This window comes from Sciurus vulgaris, assembly GCF_902686455.1.
Source record: "Sciurus vulgaris genome assembly, contig: HiC_scaffold_632_arrow_ctg1, whole genome shotgun sequence".
NCBI lineage: Eukaryota > Metazoa > Chordata > Mammalia > Rodentia > Sciuridae > Sciurus > Sciurus vulgaris.
Window position 1 is genome coordinate 1,398,099 of NW_027632957.1, and position 25,534 is coordinate 1,423,632.

The 25,534-nt window shown below is 35.7% G+C and overlaps 1 pseudogene across 1 annotated transcript in view; it reads right to left on the reverse strand.

The window, feature by feature from the left end:
• Positions 1–23,766, reverse strand: part of LOC306652068 (chromodomain-helicase-DNA-binding protein 1-like) — a 50,992-nt pseudogene extending 27,226 nt beyond the window's left edge. The window contains exons 1-9 of the transcript in view: positions 23,674–23,766; positions 22,733–22,892; positions 17,267–17,341; positions 16,326–16,475; positions 15,458–15,489; positions 11,682–11,763; positions 2,761–2,922; positions 1,253–1,408; positions 601–664 (exon numbers count right to left, since the gene is read on the reverse strand). The product of the transcript in view is annotated as a chromodomain-helicase-DNA-binding protein 1-like (transcript). The remainder of the gene's footprint in view (positions 1–600; positions 665–1,252; positions 1,409–2,760; positions 2,923–11,681; positions 11,764–15,457; positions 15,490–16,325; positions 16,476–17,266; positions 17,342–22,732; positions 22,893–23,673) is intronic.
• Between the last annotated feature and the right edge of the window lie 1,768 nt (positions 23,767–25,534).

Sequence of the window (25,534 nt, forward strand, 5' to 3'; positions counted from 1 at the left end):
ACAGTTCACATTGCTACTTGACAAAGTCTTTAACACAAGTACAGCAAACCTTTTGCATTCTTTCTATATTTGAACCTCCATGGCCAGAGATTGCCTATCAGAGTGTGTAAAAAAAAAAAAAAATATTTGAATGAAAATGAAAGCACAACACATCAATTTTCTAGGCAAGCACTAAAGCAGTGCTTAGAAACATGCAGAAGTCAGTAAGATGAAGGAGAAGCAGCAAATGATTCTAAGAAGCATATGGGCAGGAGGAAAAGCAAGTGAAAGTGCTACTTCACAAGCTGAGTAAAGAGTATTTCAAGGAAAAAGTGATCTACTGTGTCAAGGTTTTCTGAGAGGTTAACTGAAATGTGAATTAACAATCACTGGGCATCACAGAGATCACTAGTGAACTTGGCATAGTGGCTGAGTAGGTTCAAGACTAGAGAAAATCTAATCACAAAGAAATGCTCAGACAAATCCAGATTATGACACATTCTGTAAAACTACCAGTTTTATTCTCCATAGCTGTCAACATCATGAAAGACAAAAAGTTCCCCTCCCTGCACCCACCCCAAAAGATTAAAAAACATTTCTGGATTGCAGAAATATAGAGACATGGCAAGCTGGGATAACATATTCTGAAGTTTAACTTTCTTTGCCATTTCATTTTCAAATGCATTTGTAATTTTGAAGAGAGAAATAAAAATGGACTAACAAATCAAAAGCAAAAACAAAAAAACAACCCAACTCTTTATAAATAACCTTACTAATTTTATTGGACATTTCTCAAATTTATACTAACTCCAAATGGCTCATCTGCACTGAGAATTAATAGCATATCCACATGGAACTTTCCTATACATCACTTTGCTTTGAGAAGATAGTCTATAAATTGAACTTGGGGGTGGTTTTTTATAATGACTGGAAATTTCTGAAATTTCCTTCTTTAAATTCTATTGTGGATTTAAGAGGGGGGAAAAAGCAAATGGAGGATAAAAGGCATAATGGATATTTAAAAGTGTTTTCTTCCTTGTAAGGAATAAGAAAAAGTAGGCAAAAGAAAAAAGGGAAATTTCATCATGCAACAACTAAGACTGATACACTTAACACTGCCATTGTCTTACTGCAGCTGACCTGAGTATCATTCAAAATACAAAATGCTACCTTATATTCTTGCTATACAAAGTGAGTGTAATTATAAAATGTTTCCCTGCCCCCAAATCACATCCTCATTAATTTCTAAATGGATGAACTGCCTTCTGATTACCTTGGTCTTTCATCAAAATAGCCTTGTAGTATTTTTTCTGCAAAGCTGACATGACATGCTGTATCACTACTTTTGTCTTCTTGGGAATCTCTGTAGCTACTTCAGCTTTTACTCTCCTCAGCAGAAATGGCTGGTAGAGGTTGTGTAGTTCACTTGCTGTGTAAGGAAAAAAATACAAGAAAGTGGTTCAAAAATACAACAAAGGCACTGAACTACTAGAGAACATATAGCAATTTACTTTCCTCACTTTCAAGCTAATTCTGCATTCTAGATTAGTATAGCAATTTTCACAGTACAGACACTCCTGGACTTACAAAGTGATTGCATTCTTATAAACCCATCACAAATTGAAAATATCATGTAAATAAAAAATTTATTTAACAGACTTAACAAACCAAACATCACAGCTTAGCCTAGCCTACATTAAATGTACTCACAACACTTACAATAGTCAACTCAGGCAAAATAATCTGACATAAGAATATTTTATGAAAAACTGTTGAATGCTTTATGTAATTTATTGAATATCTGTGTCTAAACAACACTGACAACATAGAACACTGTAGAGTATCAGGTATTCACCCTCATGTTTTCCTGGGAAACTTGGGAGTTGTGACTTGCTGCTGCCACGCACCCTCACAGGACAGTACCTTACAATATATCTCCAGCCTGTAAAAGACTGATACTCATGTTGTCTTATGACTGAATAGTATCCCATTGTGTACATACACCACACTTTCTTTTTTCAACTGCCAGGAGTATATCAGAATTCCCCTTTCACCACATCTTTGCTAGCATTTGTCTTTTTGTCTTTTTGTAATAACCGTTCTCACTGGGGTGAGGTAGTTTCTCATTGTGGTCATGATTTTTATTTTCCTGATAATTAATGACTTTGAACATTTTAATAAAACTAACAATAATGCATTATATATCTCAAACCAGTTAGAATTCAGACACAATTTTGAATATACTCAACATAAAGAATTTTGAGTATATGATACGCTAATTATCTAAATTGATGATTACTCAATGTATACATGAATCAAAACACCAATACCTCAAAAATAAGCACAAATATGTACATCAATAAAAATTCAAAATTCAAAGTACTGTTTCTGCTGAATGTGTAATGCTTTTGTAAAATGGTAAAGTCAAAAAATTGTAAGCTGAACACACATAATTAGAGGACCATCTGATTTCTGCCTTTACTGGGTTCTTCCCTATTCCTTCTGGATTTGTTCCTGGCTTTTAACCCCCAAAACACAAACATTTGAAGAGCTGGATTCTTCTTATTAATAATCTCAGTTTCAAGAAACTGTTTTTCAGGGTATTCTTGCATTTAATCTCACTGAGCAGCCTAACAGACTAGAAATGTATGGCAAGTAATACTGTCACTATTTTTACAACAGTTAAGTGAGTCTCAGAGGAATTGAGCAACTTATCTAAGGAAACACAGGAAGTTTGTGTGTCAAGATCACTTGGGGATAATTTGTTGAATGGGAAGTAACCTGATTGGACTCTTTTACAATATCCTGGTAATATTGAACAAAATCTTCCACCTATTCCATGGAAAAAAGCTCAGGTTCCATAAAACTGAGGAGAGAGTAGAGCTCTTGGAGGCTGTTTTGGGTAGGAATTCCAGTCAACAGGAAACTGAAAACCACTGAGAACTAGAATATGTAAATAAATGCAATTATGAGATCCAAGATGACGGACTAAAGGGAGGCTGCATTCCTTGTTGCTCCGTAAGGCCGGTTTCAAGCAGAGGATATCTGTTTCTTGGTGAGGCAGTTTTTGCTGCTTATGGATCCCCTTTTGTTTACCCATTTGTCTGCTGTGATGACCTGCAGTCTGCCAGCATATCCACGCCTTTCTGAGAGTAGGTTGCTCACTGTCAGGCATCTATCATCTGACATTTGCCTGCCTCTGGAACGTCCATCACCTGCCTTACTCCTGTCCATCACCCAACGCTCGAGGTTGACCTTCTGACCATCTGACAATAGTCAGCAAACCTATAGCCTACAGCGAGTAGAACACCAGATGCCTGCTGCTGCCTGGAAGTTCAATGTTACAGTACCTGCAGGTTTGATTACACATGGCTGCCGCCATTTTGAGACAACAGCCAGGCCCCATAGGACCCCTGGCTGGACTGACAGAGCCCTATCTCCAGGATAGCTCAGTGCGAACAATCACTTCCTGCCTCTGGTGCCCTCACATCAACTGAATGCTGCCTGCCGCCAAGAACCCCAGACCAAATGACTGTGCCCTATCACTGGGACCTGAAACGGACTGATTGCACCCAGCCTCCAGGATCCCACAAACACACAAAACACACCGGACCTCCAGGACCCCTGCTGGATGAACTGTATCCTGTCTGCAGGACCTCCAGCTGACCACAGCCACCCCTGAGCTGCAGCTCCCCATTTGCCCACATATTTAGAAGCCAGAGTGGCCATCTTTGATAATCCTGGAAGCCATAGCTCTGATCTTTGGGTGGGGCAAATCCCATCACGTGAAGCCTGCTGGAGGCTTGATGCTCATTGTCAGGTACCTCAGTGTCAGGCTACTGAACACTGTGAGGTTTCATTAGTATGTGACTGTTATAGAGTAGATTTTCTTTTTCCTCTTTTTTAAAAAAAATTAAGTTTTTATTTCTTTACTTTTTTTCCTTTCTTTTCCTTTTGTTTACCAGTTCCCTCCGTCTCTTCCTCCCTTTTTGCATGCTAACATCTGATTTCTTTTGATTATACTCTCACCCTTTTTTTTTCTAGAACTTCTGTATATTCTATACTTATCCCATTAACTGCCACATTCTACATCCCTCTGCATCCTCTTTGTCCTCCATTAGAAACAGCAGATCTTATTGCAAACCTGTTTGTTTTACCAAAGATAAAATTTGAACTCATTTTGTTTATTATGACAATTTTGTTATTGTCCCCATAGGGGCTATATGGTCTAGGATTGCACAGTGTCTGATTTGGGCACTGCTAATATTGATCTCCCATTAAAGAAATGGTTTTGGAAACCTATAGGGCCACTATAAGCCAATAAGGGGAAATCTGCAATACCCCAGATCTGCACAGCTAGAGGGGAAGATACATGAACAACATGAAAAAACAAGGGATGAAAATGATCCAAACAAATCTAGATTCTATATTAATAAAATCCAATGACAGTATGTTAGAATAAATGTCAGAAAAGGACTTCAGATTATACGTGATTAAGATGATTTGTGAAGCAAAGGAGGAGATAAGAGAGCAAATGCAGGCAATGAGTGATAACACCAATAAGCTGAAAGAGCACCTGCAGGAAGCAAAAGATCATTTCAACAAAGATAGAGATTCTCAAAAAAAACCAAATGGAAATCCTTGAAATGAAGGAGACAATGAACCAAATAAAAAACTCAATGGAAAGCATCACCAACAGACTAGACTGCTTGGAAGACAGAACCTCAGACAATGAAGACAAAATATTTAATCTTGAAAATAAAGTAGCCCAAACTGAGAAGATGGTAAGAAATCATGAACAAAAACCAAGAAATATGGGACATCATGAAAAGAAAAAAATTAAGAATTATTGGAATTGAGGAAGGCACAGAGATACAAACCAAAGGAATGAACAACCTATTCAATGAAATAATATCAGAAAATTTCCCAAACCTGAAAATTTAAATGGAAAATCAAATACAAGAGACTTACAGAACACCAAATGTGCAGAATCACAGCAGATCCACACAAAGGCACATTATAATGAAAATGCCTAACATTCAAAATAAAGATAGGATTTTGAAAGCCACGATAGAGAAAAGCATCACAGTACATATAGGGGGAGACCAATAAGAATAGCATCCAACTTCTCAACCCAGATTCTAAAAGCTAGAACGACCTGGAAGAACATATTTCAAGCTCTGAAAGAAATTTTTTAATGTCTTCAGTGGCAAATTCATGGTTGCCAACCAAGAATCCTATACCCAGCAAAACTACCTTCAGATTTGAAGATGAAATAAAATCCTTCCATGATAAACAAAAGTTAAAAGAATTTACAAATAGAAAGCCTGTGCTACAGAATGTTCTCAACAAAATATTCCATGAGGAGGAAATGAAAAACAACAATGTAGGTCAGCAAAGGGAGGAACTACCTTAGAGAAAAACCACTCAAAGGAGAAACTGAGCCAACTAAAAAAACAAAAATAAGCCAAATGACAGGGAATACAAATCATTTCTCAATAATAACCCTGAATATTAATGGCCTAAACTCATCAAACAAAAGACATAGAGGCATAATGAATTAAAAAGAAACACCCAATGATATGCTGCCTGCAATAGACTCATCTCATAGAAAAAGATATCCACAAACTAAAGGTGAAAGGATGGGAAAAACCTACCACGCACATGGACTCAGTAAAAAAGTGGGGGTTTCCATCCTTATATCAGATAAAGTGGACTTCAAGCCAAAGATAGTCAGAAGGGATAAAGAAGGACATTTCATACTGCTTAAGGGAACCATAAATCAGGAAGACATAACAATAGTAAATACTTATGCCCCAAACAATGGTGCATCCCTGTACATCAAACAAATCTTACTCAATTTCAAGAATCACATAGACCACAACACAATAATTCTGGGTGACATTAAAGAACCACTGTTACCACTACATGGATCTTCAAAAAAGAAAAAAAATCCAACCAAAGAAACCATAGAACTCAATAGCACAATCAATAACCTAGACTTAATAGACATATATAGAATATTCCATCCATCACCGAGTGGATACACTTTCTTCTCTGTAGCACATGGAACCTTCTCGAAAATAGACCATGTGTTATGCCACAAAGCAGCCCTAAGGAAATGCAAAAAAAATAGCGATACTGCCTTGTGTTCTATCAGATCATAATGCACTGAGAGTAGAAATCAATGACAAAATAAAAAAGAGAAATTACTCCAACACTTGGAGACTAAATAATATGTTACTGAATGAAACATGGATAACAAAAAACATCAGGGAGGAGATTAAAAAATTCTAAGAGGTCAATGAGAAGAATGATACAACATATCAAAATCTCTGCGAAACTATGAAAGCGGTACTAAGAGGAAAATTCATTGCATGGAGTGCATTTCACAAAAGAATGAAAAATCAACAACTAAATGACCTAACATTACAGCTCAAAGCCGTAGAAAAAGAAGAACTGAATAACAGCAAAAGTTCTAGAAGACAGGAAATAATTAAAATCAGACCTGAAATCAATGAAATAGAAACAAAAGTAACTATTCAAAAAATTGCAAACCAAAAATTTGGTTCTTTGAGAAAGTAAACAAAATAGACAAACCCTTAGCCACACTAACAAAGAGAAGGATTGAGAAGACTCAAATTACTAAAATACATGATGCAAAAGGAAATATCGTGAGAGACACCACTGAGATACATAACATAATGAGAAGCTACTTTGAAAATCTGTATTCCAACAAAATAGAAACCACTGAAGACATTAAAAAATTTCTAGAGACATGCTCCTCCCAAACTGAACCAGGAGAACATAAACGATTTAAACAGACCAAAATGAAGCAATGAAATAGAAGAAGCCATGAAAAATCTACCATCCAAGAAAAGACCAGGGCCAGATGGATAATCAGCCAAGTTCTACAAGACCTTCAAAGAACTCATTTCAATACTTCTCAAAGAAATCCAGGAAATAGAAATGGAGGGTACATTACCGAACTCATTCTATGAAGCTAACATCACCCTCATACTGAAATCAGGCAATGATACATCAAGGAAAGAAAATTTAGACCAATATCTTTGATGAATATAGGTGCAAAGATCCTTAACAAAATATTGACAAACCGTTTCCAAAAACATATTAAGAAAATTGTGCACCACGATCAAGTGGGGATTCATCCCTGGAATGCAAGGATGGTTTAACATCCATAAATCAATAAACGTAATCCATCATGTCAGTAGACTTAAGGATAAGAATCATATGGTTATTTCAATTGATGCAGAAAAAGCATTCAACAAAATACAACACCCCTTCATGCTCAAAACACTAGAAAATATGGGGATAGTAGGAACATCTCTGAACATTGTAAAGGTTATTTATGTTAAGCCCATGGTGAACAACATTCTTAAAGCAGAAAAACTGAAACCATTCCCTTTGAAAATGGAAACAAGACAAGGATGTCCTCTTTCTCCACTTCTATTCAACATTGTCCTTGAAATTCTGGCCAGAGCAATTAGGCAGACTAAAGAAATTAAAGGGATACAAATAGGAAAAGAGGAACTTAAACTGTCACTATTTGCTGATGACATGATTCTATATTTAGAAGATTCAAAAAAATCTCCTCCAGAAAAGTTCTAGTCCTCATCAATGATTTCAGCAAAACAGCAGGCTATAAAATCAACATGCATAAATCTAAAGCATTTTTATACACAAGCGATGAAACAGCTGAAAGAGAAATGAGGAAAATCACTCCATTTGCAATTGCCCCCCCCCAAAAAAATAAAATACTTGGGAATCAGTCTAACCAAAGAGGTAAAAGATCTCTACAATGAAAACTACAAAACACTGAAGAAAGAAATTAAGAAAGACCTTAGAAGATGTAAAGAGCTCCCATGTTCCTGGATAGGCAGAATTAATATTGTCAAAATGGCCATACTACAAAAAGTTTTATACAGATTCAATTCAATTCCAATTAACATCCCAATGATATGCCTTACAGAAATAGAACAAGCATTCATGAAATTCATCTGGAAGAATAAGAAACCCAGAATAGATAAAGCAATCCTTATCAGAAAGAATGAAACAGGGGGTATTGCAATGCCAGAATTTCAACTATACTACAAACAATAGTAACAAAAGTAGCATGATATTGGCACCAAAATAGACAGGTAGATCAATGGTACAGAATAGAGGACACAGACACAAACCCAAATAATTACAATTTTCTCATACTAGACAAAGGTGCCAAAAATATGCAATGGAGAAAAGATAGCCTCTTCAAAAAATGGTGCTGGGAAAACTAGAAATCCATATGCAACAGAATGAAACTTAACCCCTATCTCTCACCCTGCACAAAACTCAATTCACAATGGATCAAGGACCTTGAAATCAGACCAGAAATCCTACATCTTAGAGAAGAAAAAGTAGGTCCAAATCTTCCCCTTGTTGGCTTAGGATCAGACTTCCTTAACAGGACTCCCATAGCACAAGAAATAAAAGCAAGAATCAATAACTGGGATAGATTCAAACTAAATAACTTTCTCTCAGCAAAGGAAACTATCAGCAATGCGATGAGAGAGCCTACAGTGTGGAAGAATATCTTTGCTAATCATACTTTAGATAGAGCACTAATTTCCAGAATATATCAAGAACACAAAAAAAACTCTACACCAAGAATACAAATAACCCAATCAACAAATGGGCTAAGGATATGAACAGACACTTCACAGAAGAAGATCTATAAGCAATCAACAAACATATGATAAAATGTTCACCGTCTTTAGTAATAAGAGAAATGCAAATCAAAACTGCACCAAGATTCCATCTCACCCCAATTAGAATGGCGATTATCAAGAACACAAGCAACAATAGGTGGAGAGGATGTGGGGTAAATGGTATACTCATACATTGCTGGTGGGATTGCAAATTATTGCAGCCACTCTGGAAAGCAGTGTGGAGATTCCTTAGAAAACTTGGAATGAACCTACCATTTGACCCAGCTATCCCACCCTTCAGCCTATACCCAAATGACTTAAAATTAGCATACTGCAGAGATACAGCCACATCAATGTTCATAGCCACTCACTTCACAATAGCCACACGATGGAATCATCCTAGATGCCCTTCAATTGATGAATGGATAAAGAAACTTTGGTATATATATATATATATATATATATATATATATATATATATATATATATATATATATACAATGGACTATTACTCAGGTATAAAGAATAATAAAATTATGGCACTTCCAGGCAAATGGATGAAATTGGAGAATATCATATTAAGTGAGATGAGCCAGTCTCAAAAATCCAAAAGATGAATGATTTCACTGATAAGCAAATGATGACACATAATGGGGGTGTGAGTGGGCAAGAATGGTGGAAGGAGGGACTGTAAAGAGGAAACTGTGGTGGGAGTGGTTGGGGGAAGGAAAAACATAACAGAATGAATCAAACATCATTACTCTATGTAAATGTATAAATATGCAAATGTTATGCTGTTACTCCAGGTACAAAAGAAAACAACATGTATCCCATTTGTTTACAATAAAAAAATAAATTAAAAAAAAAAGAAGTGGAAAAAAATAAATAAATGCAATTAACATTCTCTAACATTGGGAAGCAAAGCTGAGTTACTCATGACAATATTTATTGAAATTCAGAGTGGCATGATTTAATGGAATGAGTTAAGGCACATGAAATCAGGAGGCTCAAGTTCAAGTGGTACACTGTTTAATGTAGGAGATAATATCTCTTCAATTTCAACTAAATGAAGGGGATAATAATCTGTAAAGAAGACACTGTCATAAGAATGTAAGTAACATTACTTTGTGAACTCTGAGTATTACACAATTATTCACTATGTTTATTATTATTAAATCTATTTAAGCATTCAAAAATGTTATGAGACACAAGAGGAGTTAACTTGGGCATCTGAGTAAACACATACACCCGAGGAGTTTGAAAAGCCAGAGCTACAGCTTCAGGCCTCTCTGCTGCAAGCAAGAAACAATAGGTACACTAATAAAATATCTGTTTATAAAACTTTGCAGTATATCAGATGCAAGACATCAAGATTTCTGGATGTTTCTCGACATTCTGCCATAAGAAATACAGTAAAGAAAGACTTCTTTAAATTTTTGAGAAACAGGGAAGGGTATGTTGCTTACCGGCAGATCACTTGCCTAGTATGCATGAAACTCTGGGTCAATCACCGACATCAACAACAACAAAAAAAATGGAGAAATATTGAGAAACAGATAAGAATACCAATAACAGGAGAGATGAATGAAGGAAAAAAACAACAATAAAAGCATTAGGCCAAGCAAGGTCAACCTCTGAACTGACACAAGAGCTTATACCAGGAGAATTAAACAATACATCAAAGTTGAAAACTCATATCCTATTTATATATATTATTTTAAATATTAAAGTACAAACTTATGGCAATAGACACAATCAATGGTCCCTACAAAGGAGGAAAAGAGGACACCAAAGAGAGAGAATGCCCTACCAGAAAGGGGTTAAAAATGTTTGAAACTAATAAAAACTGATTATATCTTCAATAAGACTACAAAAACTGCAACTTCTAGGCCATTAAATACAGAATTTGGATCTAAGATTTTCCACTAAATGAACTCAAAGTTCAGTGATTTATTATAGGACGAGGACCAAATTTCAATTATCATCTCAGAAATTACCAAGTGTGTCTCATGAGTGAGCAAACTTTCACCAGATAAACAAGGAGAATGTAGTTCACATTCCACTGGCTTCTTAGCAAAAAATGGCAGCACTAGATTACAATGATGTTTCTCACCTACTTTGCCAGAATGATACAAGAGATTGAGAGAAGGGAATGAAATCTAGTGTATCATAATAAAAAAATATGACAGATGAGTGATTGGAGGCAATGTTCTATAAGAAATTGTTCTTTTCATGAGTCCATGTGAATGGTCAAAATTTTTGACTAGTTTAATGGGGGGGGGTGGTAAGGTAAGTCCAATACATCTGCAACTGCAGGCAGAACTATAAGATCATTTTTGCCATGAAATCAAAGATACTCAAAAGAGAGTTGAAACATCTCCAAAAAAACAATGTATTTTATTGGTGTAGGTTCTTGCTCATTTGATAACTGAATTTTAGTAAATATTATCTTCTATATAAAAAAGAAAGGAAAAGTAATTAGCCATATTCAATACTACTTTTGTCACTACCCCTAACCCCCCAAAACAGGTTCATTTAGCCCTGCAGAAATCTGTCAGAAACATATCAATTTAGTTCACTATGTACAGACCTAAACTACATGTTTTCAAAGGGGAGTTAGAGGGGAGAAAGAACAATGAATACATGGGACATAAGATTTTTACGCCTGTGAAACCATTCTGTGTGATACTATAATGGAGAATACATGCTAATACTGGTTTTTCCAAACTCAAATTATGTGCAATAGCAAAAGTGATTCCATAAATTATGGACTCTGGGTTATTCTGATGTGTCAATGCAGGTTCATTAGTTTTAACATCTCTCTTCAGGGAGATGCTGAGAAGGAGGGGAGCATGTTTGTAAAGGGGCAGGGGACATATGGAAACTCTCTATACCTTCTACTGAATTTTGCTGGAAACCTAACTTGCTCTAAAAAATAAAGTCAATTAAAAAATGAAGGATGGTTATATAAAAACTAAGACTATCCTTTGGGTTTACCTCTGAAAGTGTCTTATGTAGCAGAGAACTTTGATTTTTCAATCTGTGAGCTTCATCCACAACAAGAATGCTCCATGTGAAGCTGTGAGAGAAAATCCAAACATTCATTTTCAGGTAACTCAAACACATTTCTCACAACCAAATCTTACTAAAAAATTGTGACTTATTAGAAAGAGTAACAGTAATCCCACTCTGTTAGAAATATACTTGGAATCACGATTTTCCTATCTCAGAAGTTACCAAGTGTTTTTTTTTTTTTTTTCAAGATGAGAAAGATCTATGCAGGAAGTAAGGGACCAGAAAGAGAAAAAAACATATAAAAGGATACATTTATAATCTTGTACTATGTACCAGATATTGTGCTTGTGGAATTATGTGCTATTTAATCCAAAAGAATAAGATAAGCAACCATATTTGTGCCAACAAGGAGACTAAAATTCAGAAAGGTTAGGTATATAGGTTGAGATCATAAAGGTAGAGCTAAGATTCAAAACTGTAAGGAAAATCAAGATATTTTAAAATGGAGGGGTGGTGAACAGGATGACAGATATGTTCAGGAAGATGCTGCTACTGGACTTGTTAGCATAGAGGTCATTCCTGGCTATGACCAGAGTATGTTTTGTAGTACAGTAGGTTATGACAGCAACTTCTCAAGAAGATCAGTCATAAAATTATATTTTAAAGAGATGTTACTGGTGGAAAGCTCTTAAAAACAATCCAAAATATGGAAGAGGACTGGATGATATTCTAAGATGTAATACTTATAATATAGCAAAAAACTAAAAAAATAAACTAAATATCCAATAACAGGTGATAAAGTGATAAATACTATGCTGTAAAAATACTTGTATAATAACTAAGAAGATATAAATATTGAATATCCTTTTTAAAAATGTGAAAACTATGCAAAAGACAATAAAGTATAAGTTATACAATTTTTAACTTCTAAATTTGTATGTAACATTATGGAATCCCACTGCATTGTTTTTGTACTTGTAAAACTAAGTAGGTCAAGCAAAACAGTGGATAAAGAAGAACAATTCTTGAAAAATTAAAATAAAGATCTGTGTAGAGGCTGGCCTACAAAAAGAAAGGCTTCTTCCTCTGAGTCTACAGAAAAAAATTAGAGGAACAGAGATGCCTACTGCCATTTACATAATGAGAGTGGTGGAGGTGAAGAGTGATCTGGGGGTCCAAAGAGAGGGCAGGAAGTCCCAGGAAAGCACTGGGCAGTGGAAGCAGGGGATGCATTTAAGGATTAAAGTGAGATAGGGTCCCAGTGTGGTTGGACAGTGGCTATGACATAGGTGCTAAGTGCCCATACTATAGTAACATTCAAAGTAGATTAGATCCTATTCCTCTGAAAGGACTAGACACAGTATAAACACAAACATCTAAAAAGGCATATTGAATGCAGAAGGCCATGTGAGGTAGATTTGGTTCAATGAGTGAAGATGGCCTGAATAACTCATGAAAGGAAATTATATTCTAAATGTACAATATAGTATTGGAGAAATATAACCTTAACAAATATACTGAAAGAATATACCTATGTTGTGGGATTCTTACTATAAGTCAACAATATAAATATCCCTTTGTTACTAAGGTTCTTTACTCCACTCAACAATGCATTCAGAACCGAGTGAGATATAAAAATGTATTTCTGCAGAATAAGGTGACATTCCAGTGCTTCTATATACTTAGAGAAGCTCTCTTAGAAAGAAGAGCCATGGAACCAAGTGCTGGGTTTGAATATCTGCTCAAATGTCTGCTCTGCTTACTGGGATAACTGATCTGTTAATTTCCCCTTTTGTAAAATGAATAATAATACCTGCCTACTAGGGTTTTTGTGAAACCTAAATGGGACAATTTATATAAAGAATGCAAGAACATTTATGTACTGATTTATTATCTTTTGAGACTTGCCATATATTACCTTGTATCATGTATATCTTTGTACTGCTTATCCCTCTATTGGATCATGAGGTAGCTCAATGATTTACTTTCCTGGTTTTTACCAGTAACTCTCAACAATTCCTTTCCATGGAGAGACTTCAAAAAAAATAAGCTGGATATTAAGAATATAAAGAAGAGATGGGGGAATAACTAGTGGTAGAGCAGTTGCCTACCATGTGGGAGGCCCGAGGTTCAATTTCCAGCACCATAAAATGAAATGACATAAAATTAACATGACATGACATTAAAGAAAAAAGTAAAAGAGTGAAAAAGGGGAAAAGCATATACTCTTCTGAAGAAAATATAATATACTCATTTAAATGTAAATTAAATAAAACAAAATACTGCATAGTCATAAAATCTATGACCTAGTTTTTAGTAGTTCAAATTACAACAGAAACCCATGCACAACAACCTGCAAAAAAATATTAAAATATTGATAAGGCACTCTGAAAACAAAACCTTCTGAATGGCAAAGCAGCACACAGGGCAGGATGGTGCACATCTATAATGACAACTATTTGGGAAGCTGAAGGATGGCAAATTCAAGGCCAGCCTCAACAACTTAGTGAGACTATCTCAGACTAAACAATGACAAGGTGCAGGCATGCAGCTCAGTGGTAAAGTGTCCCTGGGTTTAATCCCTGCTACCGAAATGTAATTCAAAATGACAAATTAGAAGTATACTTCAAATATTCTTTCTAAAAATTTAATTCTACAGTACTGATTGCTACTTTATTATTTCTTTTTTAAGGCCTTTTTTTATTTTTCAAGACTGCATTTTAATTCATTGTACACAAATGAGGTACAACTTTTTGTTTATATGTTTGTACACAATGTAGATTCAAACCATTAGTGTAATCATACATGTACACAAGGTAATTATGTCTGTCTCATTCCATCTTTCATACCCCACCTCCTTCCCCCTCTCATTTCCCTCTACATAATCTAAAGTTCCTCCATTCTTCTCTTACCCCCTACCCCACCACTATTCTGTATTATTGTCATCCACTGATCAGGGTAAATATTCAACCTTTGTTTTTCTGAGATTGGTTTATTTTATTTATCATGATATTCTCCAATTCCATTTATTTACCTGCAAATGTCATAATTTTATTCTTCTTTATGGCTGAATAATATTCCATTGTGTGTATATAGCAAAGAACTTTCTTATTTCCAGGAAAATCCTCCTATATTACCAAATAGTAAAATCACCAAATAGCAGTCCTGAAAGTTGTCTATGCAAGTTACAAGGTAATGAATCTAGTGTCTAGGCAGGGTGCAGTGGAACCCACCTGTAATCCTGGAGATTCTGGGAACAGAGGAAGGAGGATTGCATATTCAAGGCCATCCTTGGCAACTCACAGATACCCTGTCTTAACATGATAAAATAAAATAAATAGGAGTAGAGATGTAGCTCAGTGGTAGAGAACTCCTGGGTTCAATCCCCAGTACTAAAATAAAAACTAACAACACAAATAAACAAAACAAAACAAGAAAAACTAGGAACTACTCAACACCAACTATATAGATGTAATCTCAGTTCTTAAAACAGTCTGTTCTTAAAACAGACCATTATCCCCTCTTTACCATTGAGGACACTGAAGTTCAAGAAAATTAAAAACTAACTCAAGGACACATAGCTACTGTGTAGAGATTAGAATGCAAGACTCTCACTATGCCTGCCTATGAATAAACAGGACCCAACAAAGACAGACCAGACATATCAGGAAAGTAGCAAAGTACTAAACAGTATAAGAAGAGACAAGACTTCCCCACACAGAGCAAGAACAGTTTCTGATAGACTAAAATATATTCACGATTTTAGAAATGGTTCATCTTTTAAACAAATCTGAAAAATAAAGGAAGACACATTAAAAATACTTGTATTGTTGGGAATGGTGGTGCATACCTGCAATCCCAATGACTTTGGGAGACTGAGGCAAGAGAATGACCAGTGCAAAACAAGCCGCAGCAACTTAAATGAGGCCCTAAGAAACTTGGTGAGACCTGGTCCTACATGAAAAATAAAAAGAGCTGGAGATGTGGCTTAGTGGTTAAGCACCCTTGGGCTTAATCCCTGGTTATAAAAAAATAAGAAATTAAAATAATAAAAACACTGAAATTGATAAGTTCTGATATTAATAAGCTAGTTTCTTATTTCTTCTAAACTCTCATAAGCCACAGGATCTACTTGAAAATTCTTTAAAAAAAATAATGTAAGCCCAATTCCTAAAGTAGCACTATCATATGAATGGAAAGGAGGTATGGTTAAGTAGAAGGATTTACAGTTAGCCAGTCCTAAACAGAGATATAAAATGAGACTGGAATTAAGCATCCTCCATTCCTATAATCCTATTATCAGACATGATGTCTCTGTATACAAAATCCTCTCACGTGCCTGCCAGCCTCCTGCTAGTCATCAACAGAGGAAGACAAAGTGTCACTTTCCAGGGAAGGTTTCCCCATTGATCAACCGGAGGAAAATATATCAAGCTAATTGAAGTACAGTTATCCTTCACTTTGTTTGGTTGTTTGGTCATAGTCCCTCTTTTAGAATGTGATGTAGGTAGACTGTCCCCCTAGAAAAATGTGTGCTATCAAAAAATTTAAATATAATTTTAGTGGATTTTAAAACTTCTGAGGATCCAGGTTAGAAAATCTTGTTTTAGAGAAACAAATGAATACCTCATAGGTAGTCAGCAGCACATGAAAATGTGACTCCTGCTTTAGGTCTTGCTGAAGATGTGCTCTTTCCTCCTTGTCCCCTGCATATGTTACACAGGAAAGAAATGGAGCAAATTTAAATCCAAGAAAAGAGGCAGATGAACGCAAATGCTAAAGTCATGAGATGGTGTGTTCATGTCATGAAAGGACTGCAATGTGCAGGCAACATTCCTTAAGTGCTGATACCAGAAAGAATACTGGGAGTCTGACTTATTATCTAGAATAATGATTAAATCTCAGGGGAAGTTCTGTGGTAAGCAGAGAGAAGGATCAGGTCTAAGAGGGGCTTGTGCTAACTGAAAATGCAATGATGTTTTTCATTTTAGTTACTATGTTTCTATGGGAGGAATAGTTTCTCCTTTGATAAGTAAAATTTATTTATGATACATAAAGATGCAATTTATATGGCAATAAGAGCACTAAGAAGGGAGAAATAAAACTATATCGAAGCAAAGCTTTGTATAATATTGAAATTGTTGGCATCAATCTGTACAAAATTATATTAAGTGAAGATGTTTATTATAATCACTAGGGCAACCATTAAGAAAATATTTCAAAAATATGTAAAAGAAATGAAATGAAGACATCAATTGGTATGCTAGAGAATATCTATTTACCTCAAAATCAGGCAGTAATGAATAAATAAAGGAACAAAAAAGTGAGTACTAGCCTTGAAATTGCATAATGGTAACAGTAACACCCATTAGGTCCTCCCCCATCAGATCCTGTGTCTTAACCTACACTGTTTTGGTTCAAGCATTCTGGAATAAAAACATTGAATATGACAAGATTTTGATTTATGCTAATTTACACATCATCTGGAACAATATCAACATAAATAATACAAGTCCAGCTACATCTACTCTGTACCTTTCCATCTCTTCTTTCTACTTGTTCAAAACAGATAGGGGACAGAGAATCAGAAATGGTCCTTCATCATTTATACTTACTGCTAAATAAATGATGAGAGCAATCATCTGGAACAAAGCAAGAAGGCAGTTTTTATCACATTTTCTCATAAAAAAACAAGAAAGTTCCCACAACTGTGGGTTGAAAACACAAACTCTTATATATGACTTGCTTCCTAAAGAAATTATGTACAATCTTTCGCACATTAGGACACTAGCACGTTCCTAAAGCAAAGTCAGGTAAGACTCAGTGGACTTGCCGAGGGAATTGATGGTGTTCAATTACTTCAGGAGTTAACAAGGAATAAGGCTCAATATTTATGTAATTGAACCTCTGACACAAACAAAAGTCAGGAAAAACAGAAATCAATGAAACTGATCCAACTGATGGAAAAGAGCATGCATACTTGAAAACATCAAGCCAGAAGTGCTCAGACCTAACTATAAACAGGACTCACACATTGTGGCCTCTGTCAATGGCCCAGCTGACCTGATGAAAAGTGCTTTCCTTCCTTCCCAACTGTGTCCAGCCTTCTATGTTTTCCTTCCTTCTATAAAAATTTACAGAGTACCTTCTATTGGCTCAAGTTCTATGTGAACAAAACACATAAAAACCCTTGGTCTTTTATAGTTGGTGCCTTATGATTATACTGAAGAGTGGAATTTTTTATGCCATATTTGTATATGCTATATCTGGAACACACATTCAAATGGGGAAAATAGAATTTATTATCATTCTCATAAGAAGTAAGTGTATAAAGTGTAACTTTGTAAAGTCGAATGGACATACTTCAGGAGATTCCTGAAGGCACTTATGACTCTAAAGTTGTTGTGATATACAAGGAAAAAGAATACTATCAATAAACAAAAACACTTGAAGAGCTTGCATCCCCAAATACTGTGCTATTTCTGAGGAAAAAAATATGCCTCAAAATCCTATGTAAACTGTATGCTCAAAGATGTTCACATCAAAATTAACTTAAGTAACCCCCAAAAAAGGGGGAACTCATGATTCCTCATCAATAGAACATTTAAGTATATAATAAATTCTCCTGATGACATTGTATGCAGCCAGTTGAAAATGATTGTGAATATAATAAAATGCAACATTACAGTGGCAGTGGTACATTAACAAATAGAAACCATATGAGCTATATGTGTGTTGTCAGATGTGGGTTGGCCTCTCAGGAAGGGAGTGAGTGTGACGGTGTCCCTTTGCCCAAGCACCTGGAGCCAGGTTCTGTGATGCAGACTCAATTTATTCAGGAAGTGCAATAGTTTATATATGAAGTGAAAACCAATCATTTTAATGAGATAGCCAGGCCACTGCTCAGGTTACATGTTTACACTACCGTACTACAGGGAAGAGCAGACTTCTACTGGGGACCAGGGAGGCCCAAGAGACATTGGGTCATCGCAGAGTGTTCTCATGTGACATGATGAGAGACCAGTGTTCTGTGCTCAAGCCCAGTCCATACCTTGGATCTATGCCTGGTACACCCCAGGATTCTCCTCATATGTGCACTATGTGCACTATAATTTCATTGATATAAAATATACCTTGCTGCTTGCAGGTGGTTAGAGTGCTGTGATGATAGAGTGGCAGTTCACTTTTTTTGACAATGATCATATTAATTTTATAAAGGAAATGATTTTCTTAGGTAACTATCCCAGCCCAAAGTGTGCCAAAAGCAACCCTTTAAGTGACTTAACTGTATTAAAATCATTCTGTTTAGCAGAACAATTGTACCTGAGGATACAATTTAGAAAAATGTTTACCTTTTATTTCCTATAATCAGATGTGTCTACAACATAAATTTGAAGTCATTAGTGAATTCTATCAAACATCTAAAACAGAAACAGTAATAATTCTACATAACTCTTCCTGATAATTGAGGAGGAATACTTTTTAATTTTTTCTATGAGGCCAGTTTTACCCTAATACTAAAACCAGACAAAAACATATAAGAAAGGAAAAATGCAGACTAATATGTTTCATAATGTAGATGCAAATATTCTAAACACAGTTATACCAAAAGACATTGGGAGTTGGTGTATATTTAAAGAATTAAAACTAGAGCTGGAAAAGCAAAAGACAAGTGAAATTTTCTGGCTCTCAATGAAGTCAGTAGGAAAATTTCAATGACTGAGACAAAAGAGATTATGGGGAGGACACCTCCAGGAATCTGAGGTTTACTCTAGTTTCATATTTCTCATTGCAGGAATAAGCCAGGAACATTTTCTTTGCCCAAGAAAGCTCAGAAGAATCACTGATAAATCTCATGGGACCTTACTGAGAGGTCATATTGTGTTCTGAATAATGCCAAGATTGATGAGGTACAGCTGGCCTAAGTAAAGTAGCCTTCAACATATGGTCAGACAAACCTCCACATAGCACTGTTCCAGCTCAAATTTTACATATGTAAGGTGAGCATTGAAGAACTTCTAAAAAGATGATGAGACCCTTTCTCATTGTCAAGAGTGACCACTGGTGAATCTTTCTTGGGATTAGAAAGTTTTTATATTCCTAATTTCTGATCAAGATGCCTGTGACATATATCATAATTACACCAGGATATCTTTGGAATCCTTCAGGTGAGTAATCCTTGTGTGATTAACCTGAGGGGTGTCGTGACTTATTTTCCATTAATCCAAGCCCACATATGTCAACCCAGGGCAGTATTGCTGATTATCCTGACAGAAGCATCAATTTCAACACACCACCTACTGATCAATGCCCAAGGGGGCCACATCTGATTCTTCAGGTCTCTAGACTGTACCTCACCTACACCACTTTATTAAATTTTTTTTTTTAGTTTCAATGAATCTTTATTTTATTTATTTATATGTGGTGCTAAGAACCGAACAAGGAGCCTCACACATGCTAGGCAAGTGCTCTAAAAGAGATAAAATCCCAACCCCATATCTCACTCCCTTTTAAACCTAATAGATGGCTAAGTTTTATTTTGGAAAACAGTGTACTTCTTCTTCATTTCTCTACCAGAGTATAAAAACGGGAAGCAGCCCCACCCCCACCCACTCCCACTGAGGAAGGGAGATTAAAATTAGAAGCAATACAGTTAAGTCCATAAAGTGTTACTAAGGAGGTTAGAGTCAATTTGATCTTTGGGCAAGAGAGCAATTAGACAAACCAAAGAAATTAAAGGGATACAAATTGGAAAAGAGGAACTCAAACTATCCCTGTTTGCTGATGACATGATTATGTATTTAGAGGAATCTGGAAATTCCACCAAAAACCTCTTAGAACTCATCAGTGAATTCAGTAAAGAAGCAGGTTACAAGATCAATGCTCATAAATCCAACGCATTTTTATACATAAGTGATGAATCTTCAGAAAGAGAAATTAGGAAAACTACCCCATTCACAATAGTATCAAAAAAAATAAAATACTTGGGAATCAATCTCACAAAAGAGGTGAAAGACCTTTACAATGAGAACTACAGAACACTAAAGAAAGAAATTAAAGTAAACCTTAGAAGATGGAAAGATCTCCCATGTTCTTAAATAGGCAGATGAAATATTGCCAAAATGGCCATACTACCAAAAGTGCTATACAGATTCAATGCAATTCCAATTAAAATCCCAATGGTGTACCTTAGAGAAATAGAGCAAGCAATTATGAAATTCATCTGGAAGAATAAGAAACCCAGAACAGCTAAAACAATCTTCAGTAGAAAGAGCGAAGCAGGGGGTATCGCAATACCAGAACTTCAACTCTATTACAAAGCAATAGTAACAAAAACAGCATGCTATTGGTACCAAAATAGACAGGAAGGTCAATGGTACAGAATAGAGGACATGCATACAAACCCAAATAAATACAATTTTCTCATACTAGACAAAGGGGCCAAAAATATGCAATGGAGAAAAGATACCCTATTCAAAAAATGGTGCTGGGAAAACTGGAAATCCATATGCAACAGAATGAAACTAAATCCCTATCTCTCACCCTGCACAAAACTCAACTCAAAATGGATCAAGGACTTCGGAATCAGACCAGAGACCCTGCATGTTATAGAAGAAAAAGTAGGTCCAAACCTTCAACTTCTTGGCTTAGGATCAGACTTCCTTAACAGGACTCCCATAGCACAAGAAATAAAAGCTAGAATCAACCACTGGGATAGATTCAAACTAAAAAGTTTTTTCTCAGCAAAGGGAACAACGAGTAATGTGAAGAGAGAGCCTACAGAGTGAGAGAATATCTTTGCCACTCATACTTCAGATAGAGTGCTAATTTCCAGAATCTATAGAGAACTCAAAAAACTCTACACCATGAATACAAATAATCCAATCAACAAATGGGCTAAGGAAATGAACAGACACTTCACAGAAGAAGATGTACAAGCAACCAACAGATATATGAAAAAAAAAAATGTTCAACATCTCTAGTAATAAGAGAAATGCAAATCAAAACTACCCTAATATTTCATCTCGCCCCAATTAGAATGGTGATTATCAAGAACACAAGCAACAATAGGTGTTGGTGAGAATGTGGGGAAAAAGGTACACTCATACATTGCTGGTGGGGTTGCAAATTAGTGCAGCCACTCTGGAAAGAAGTATGGAGATTCCTCAGTATGCTTGGAATGGAACCACCATTTGACCCAGCTATCCCACTCCTTGGCCTATACCCAATGTACTTAAAATCAGCATACCTTAGACATGCAGCCACATCAATGTTCATAGCTGCTCAATTCACCATAGCCAGATTGTGGAATTCACCTAGATGCCCTTCACTTGATGAATGGATAAAGAAACTGTGGCATATATATACAATGGAATATTACTCCACCATGAAGAATGATAAAATTATGGCATTTGCAGGCAAATGGATGAAATTGCAGGATATCATGCTAAGTGAGATAAGCCAATCTCAAAAAACTAAAGGATGAATGATCTCACTGCTAAGCGGATGAGCACATATAAGGGGGAGTAGGAGGAGTTAGCAGTAGGGTTAGGGTTAGGTTTACGATTAGGGATAAGGAGGGTGGTAAGAATGGAGGAAGGAAGGACTGTATAGAGGGAAAAGAGGGGTGGGAGGGATGAGGGGGAAGGGAAATAAATAACAGAATGAATCAAACAACATTGCGCTATGTAAATATATGACTTTTAATTAAAATAAATAAAAATAAATAAATATAAAAATGTGATAAAATAAATATAAAAATATAAATATTTTATATTTATATTTTTATATTTATATTTTTATAAATATAAAAATATAAATATAAATATAAAATATAAATATTTTATATTTATATATTTATATTTATATTTATATTTTATATTTATATTTATATTTTTATATTAATATAAAAATAAATATAAAAAATTCACATCCTAGTATGAAAATAGATCTTGTAGCAAACAGCTAAGATGAATGAAATGTGAGGAGGTATTTCAGTGGAGGTGAAAAGTGCTTGTTCCACACTAACATACCTGGCAGGTCTTAGCAAGGCCCATCTCATCCCAGGATGTAGCCATTCTGACAGAGGAAGTGTTGGGCCAGCCAGTTGACTCCCTCCAGTTGAAAAGGGCATAGATGAATTTTTAGAAATAAAAAAATAGAGCAAAAACAGAGGGTAGATATATATGTTGGCTAAGCTATAAGATTTTGAATGAAGGACTGGCTCACATTCCCTTAATCTCAAACTTCACTGCCCATATCATTTACTGGAAAGTTCTATGTATAAAAACAGCTGATTTCCAAATTACTTTATGTGCAGACTTGGGTCACCAATCGAAGCCCTAAAATAGTCTGTCAGTGTTATATAATCAGTGTTAATTGATAGATGAGAAACTCAGCTTGTGATTTGTTCTCTAATGCCCAGCTCATGCCATTGTCCTTTCATGGAAATGAAGTGCTCCCAGTAATGATGCAACTTAACAAACACATGGATTGTTTACGTGATTGCTTAATGGAACCCATTTTAATTTGCCATTTGTGCTGTGTTGTTAATAAAGAAAAGGAAATTAGTTATACCTTATGACCCTGACTGTTCCCTTTCTATTCCCAAAAACCTAACAAAATTAAGGGAAGAGTGAGAGAAAGCCTGATCTGGAAAGTCCAGATACATATTATCTTAAGGGATACTGGATTTCTCTCATGCACCCTGGGAACTAGGACAAGTTATTCTTAATTGTAAAAAGCTAGTTTCTTGCATGTACACTCGTCAGTTTCTCCTTGGGATGCTGGTCATACAAGCAAACTAATGCTGATGTCACTGCTTCTTCAGTCTAACACTTAACCCCCCCTGAAAGGGGATGAACAAAGAACTGAGAACATTGGGGAAAGGATACATGTCACTCATTTGGCCAGTGCCACTAGGCAAAACACCACAAGAAAGAAAGGTACTGCTTGGAGAAACACCTTAAGGTACACAGATGCTTTCAGTCAGTCTGTTGCCATGGAACTCTTCCTGGAGCTGCCACTGATCTGCAATAAGCTTTCCCCAATGAATCATGTCTGCCATGCTGTCCTCAAGCAACTTCTCTGGCCTTCCCACAACCTAGCACAACTGGGCTGTGGAGTCACACATGCTAAAGAACAAAATGAAAATAGGACTGTATGCTTCAACAGAGAAACAGAGATAAGAATAAAAATGTATGAGCATCTATCTATCTATCTGTAAATAGTGCAAAAGTAAAAGGTTGGAGTGGTAGATAAAGAGTAGCCTTCAAAGAGTTTATGTGTAGACCCTAAAATCAATGAGTATATTACTTTATTTGGCAAAAAAGACTCCACAGACAAATCTAAGGTTTAGGGTCTTGAGATGGGAAGATTGTACTGAATTATCCTGTACACCCCAATCTAATTCCAATCTAATTACATACATGTTTAGTAAAGGGGAACCTTTACCAGTTTTGATTAGAAAGAGGTGACTATAGTGAAGTAGACTAGGTACCCCGACCCAAAAGACCCTTGCCATAGTTAAGTTTCTCCTCTTGTCAGATCATCAGAATGTCTTGGGGTTTGAAGCTTCCTCTTTCTTGTAAATGCCAGGTTTATACACAAAAGGTGTGACAGAGTTAGTCAGCAAGTTTATGTACAAAAATATATTATCCCTGTTTTCGTGATAAAAACTTATGAAACCTGGTCTAGGGGATGGATCAGAAAGCAATAATCATGTAAAACCTCCAACTCTCTCCTCCCACATGATATAAAGTTCAAAAACTTTCCAAAATCTTTGTTCAGAGGAAGAATTCTTAGGTACGGGCCACCCTGGACCCTGCAGTCAATGAACCTGCTTCCTGAAAACTCCTCAGGTGTCCAGACTCTCCTATCTTACATCAACAAAAGAATCCAATATATGCATGTTGCAGGATCTGAAAAAGGAGGACAGAGGCCCTGGAATTTTTTTCATAATTATCTTTTCTGTTTAGTTTTTTGGAAGAGTGGCCACACCTGATCTGTTGGATCTCCAGAGTTAGGGCTCTGTCCTAGAACTCCAGTAACAGAAATGGTCTGACTCTTGACTATATCAAGTAAATGTCTGGGCTATAATATTCTAAATAGTTTTGTAAGATATTACCATTGGAGAAACTGAGTTAGGTTACATGGGATGTCTATTATGTTTTTTTAAAATGAATGTGCATCTCTAATTAACATAAAAGACATTTAATTAAAGTATGAAACTATATCCATAAATATAACAGTATTTAATACTTGAGACAACTGCAAAAATTAAAAAAAGTTCAAGAAAGTTAGGCAGAAAATAATTTAATATAGGAAATAGGTCAACATAAAATTGTTGGAAGAGCTAGAAGAGTAGCCTCGAGGTTTAACTTCCTGGTACAACTACTGAATAACTACCATAGAACTGGATTATTAAGGTAGCATCAACCTCCATGACCAGGAATCCATGAGCCAACCTGAAAGCACTGGAACAAAGAAAATATAGGTTATTTCCTCAAATGTTTTACAAAAAACACAAACTACTTCTGGATTTAGGAAAATAAAAAAAAAATTAACTCACAAAGATTAATTTTCAAAATATTAATTTACTTTGGCAAATACGAATTACAAGTTACAATATTCAATAATTATGCCTTGGACTACTTTCTGTTTCTTTCCCTACACTATCAGTTTATAAACACGAGTTGATAAATATCCCCACTACTTTCCCTATATACTTCTGCTCTTACTCATTCTATCTCATCCTCTTCATCTTCAAACCTCTTGTCTACTCAATTTCCTTAACTCATATCCACATGTAGGTTTCTCTGTAGCTGGATATCAAA